Source organism: Grampus griseus (genome assembly GCF_964374135.1).
Source record: "Grampus griseus genome assembly, chromosome: X".
Lineage (NCBI taxonomy): Eukaryota > Metazoa > Chordata > Mammalia > Artiodactyla > Delphinidae > Grampus > Grampus griseus.
Window position 1 is genome coordinate 2,722,968 of NC_138999.1, and position 3,688 is coordinate 2,726,655.

General features: G+C 45.3%; 1 pseudogene across 1 annotated transcript; it reads left to right on the forward strand.

Moving 5' to 3' along the window:
- Positions 1-2,699: 2,699 nt before the first annotated feature.
- Positions 2,700-3,406, forward strand: LOC309839457 (large ribosomal subunit protein uL22-like; annotated as a pseudogene). The gene is made up of 2 exons: positions 2,700-2,727; positions 2,848-3,406. The product of its transcript is annotated as a large ribosomal subunit protein uL22-like (transcript).
- The last annotated feature ends 282 nt before the right edge of the window (positions 3,407-3,688 follow it).

Genomic DNA, 3,688 nt, shown 5'->3' on the forward strand with positions numbered 1-3,688 from the left:
GGTGTGAATGTCTTTGCAAAACTTTTTCAGGTTTCCAATTCTGTCTGCAACTGAATTTCTTGATAAATGATCTAGTTTTTTTGTTGTTGTTTGTTTTATATCTTTGGGGTTATATAAAAATTATATGTTCTACTTACAGTGAGGACACAATACGATTTACAATTTTTCTTCCCGTAGCAGTGACCTATCTGCAGTGAAACATCCTCAGCCTCACACTCGTTTTGTTACACATTTTTTATCTCCTCTCAATCCAATTCAATCCCAGAGACACGTCCCTTCATCAGTTAAAAAGTTGGCTACGTATCATTCTATTCATTTCCTTCACATACGTACACAGATCTACAGACGACACGTCCGTTTTTGTTTTAATATACACAGAATTTTGACAGTCGATTTTATGTGTGAACTTGGCTAGGCTACAGTGCCCAGGCATTTGGCCATACAGTCGTCTAGATGTTGCTCTAAAGGTATTTTGTAGACGTACCTCACATCTATATTCAGTTGACTTTAAGGGAGATGACCCTTGATCGTGTGCAAGGGCACCATCCGATCTCTGAAGGCCTTACGAGCAAAAAAAAAAAAACCTGAGAAAGCCTGGAGACAAAGGAATTCTGCCTCAAGCCGGTGACACAGAAAGTCTGCCCGAGTTACCAGCCTGCTGGTCGGCCCTTAAGGTTTCACATTTGCGGTCCAGACGATCAAGTGAGCAACTCCTTAAAATAAATCTCGGTTGGTTCTGGAAAACCTTAATCCAGAAATGACTCCATGCTTATCATTCATGCTATTTTTTGCACCTAATACATGTTGTGCCATGATTACACATCACCACAGAATGATGTATGCCTTTCCTTTTAAGAAACACATGCAATTCCTCTGCGTTAGGTATACCAGATGCCTACTTATTCATTTCTCTCTCAATGGATATTTTGATCGTGTTTCAAATTCCCTTTATGATACAAGACACCGAAGGGACTTATTCACGAGCCACGTGCTTTTCTCAACAAGTGTATAGGGACTTCCCTGGCGGTCCAGGGGTTGGGACTTTGCCTTCCAATGCAGGGGGTGCAGGTTGGATCCCTGGTCGGGGAGCTAAGATTCCACATGCCTTGGGGCCAAAAAACCACAACGGAAAACAGAAACAATACTGTAACAAATTCAATGAAGACTTTAAAAAATGGCCCACATCAAAAAAAAAACATACCACCCACCCACCCACCCACCCACCCACCCACACACACACAGACACTCGTAACCACAACATCTATGAAAAGCTCCAGCTGTTGGCACTGTCTCAATTTCTGTATCAACAGACATGTCCAACTGGACATGTTCCAAACAGAACGTTTGGTTCTCATCCTACAAAACTGCCTGCCTCCCAGTCCATTTTTACCATTTCTGCAAATGATCCCGTGGTGTTGTCTAAGCCACAGTGAAAGGGTCATAATGGATTCCCCTTTCCCCAGACCCTGCGCATCTCATCCATCAGCCAGTACCTTTGACCCTACTTCCAAAATGAAACCCACACCCCGCCCCCGCCCTATGTTTCACGTCGCCCCGTGATCAGCCTTCCTGCTGTTCTCTCTGCTTCCACTGGAGCGTAACTCACCCCCCCCCGCTACTCCCAAAGCATACATCTGCTGGAGCCCCTCCCTTATTTCAACTGGGTCCATCACCGTTCATGGTACTCAGAATCGAACCCAAGCGTTTGCCAAGGACAACGAAACCTCATTCGCTTGGGTCCCTCTGTACAGCGTTTTCACTTGCTCATAACACTGCAGCCATGTGCAGCCTTCAGACGCAGCCAGCCCTGTGTCTGCTGCCGGCTATAGGCCTTGACTGTTCTTGAAGCTTCGGGGGCCGTTATCCCGACCTGCCCATCATCAGCTTCTCCGTTTCCCCATCTGCACGTCAACAGGACCCTGCCTGACTGTGTGATCCTACAGGCACGATGTGAAGCAGACACTGACACCTGTCCTAAGGCAAACCGAACCCGTGAACAGCTTGAGATGATTTCCCTTTGCAGATAACGCCACGCAAACATGTTTTTAAGAGCAGCCTGGAACGTGAGTTTATGAGGACGATTTCCTGCTCCTGCTCATTTACGTAGGAAAGGGCTAAGGAGAAACGGTCAAGTGCTGAAAAGACGCTTATAGACCCCCACTTATCAGAAGAGACAAACACCACGGGCTGTTTATACAAGGAAAAGGGGGGGAAATGGACTACTTTCAACGTGAAAATAAATCTCTTTGGTGATAATTGGTCTCTTCCACTCCCAAATCTTGAGTTAGGGAAGAAAACTTGCATGCCACGTCTCCCTCTGAGAGGTTGAGGCTGTATGTCTTTATATATGATGGTAAGATTGACGTGGACGCCCAATTTCATGCCCGTGGTCGAATCTATGATCTTGTCTCTAGAAAGCATCGCCTTTTGAAATAAGAGAATGATGACAGATAAAACTTTTCTCTTTCAAGGAATTTTTACTCTCTGGATTCAGGCAATTTAATGTATAAAGACCGAGGACCTAATGGTAAGCCAGGTTATGCTCTAGTCCTGGGTATATTCATATCTAAATAAGACACAGTTCTTAACACTGGGACACTTGTGGTCTGTTGAAGAGGTGACGGGTTGTACCATTAACTGTCTACAACAGGGGTTGTAACAGGGGCAGTTCTGCTCCCCCACGCCAGGAACATTGGGCCATGTCTGTCACAACTGAGGACGCTACTGGTATCAGGGGAAGAGACCAGGGAAACTGCTCAACATCCTGGAGTGTACCCATTCCCCACCACAGCAAAGAGTCATGCACCCTCGCTTTTCCGGTAAGCAGCCTGAAGTGACCTCTAAAAGTGGATTGCTATTCACTTGACCCAGAAAACCCTACAAGATCACGCAAATCAAGAGGTTCAAAACTTCGTGTTCACTTTAAGAACACGCATGAAACTGCCCGGGCCATTAAGGGTAGGCATATCCGAAAGCCACCAAGTATCTGAAGGATGTCACCTTACAGAAGCGATGGGTACCATTCTGTCGGCACAATGCTGGAGTTGGTTTGTGTGTCCAGTGGGGCTGGATGCAGGGTTGGTGGCCCAAAAAGAGTGCTGAATCTTCACTGCACGTGCTCACAAATACAAAGTGTAACGCTGAACTTAAGGTCTTAGATGTAGATTCTCTGGTCAACGAGCACATCCAGGTGGACAAATCCCCCACGATACGGCTCAGGAATTACAGAGCTCATGGTCGGATCAACCCGTACGTGAGCTCTCCCTGACACACTGAGATGATCCTTACTGAAAAAGAAGAGATTGTTCCTCAACCAGAAGAGGAGGTTGCAGAGAAGAAAAAGATACCCCAGAAGAAACCGAAGAAACGAAAACTTACGGCCCTGGGAATAAATGCTGCAAAATAAGTAAATAAATAAATACAAATAAAAGAAAAAGCAGGAAAAAAAAAAGATTATCCAGCCTCAAATACCAATGGTGTTGTAGCTCAGAAACCCTGCTTTACACCTGAAGGAAAATAATACATGTGCAAAACAGACATATCAACACCTCAGGGATATGAGCATCTACAGAGAGGAACAAAGATTTGGGGAAATTTCGCAAGACAGGGAGGGTGGATGCATAGACAGGAAATCCAATTGTAGCTGTTATCTTACCTTCGCATCCTTGAAAGAGTAGTCTGCATTTTA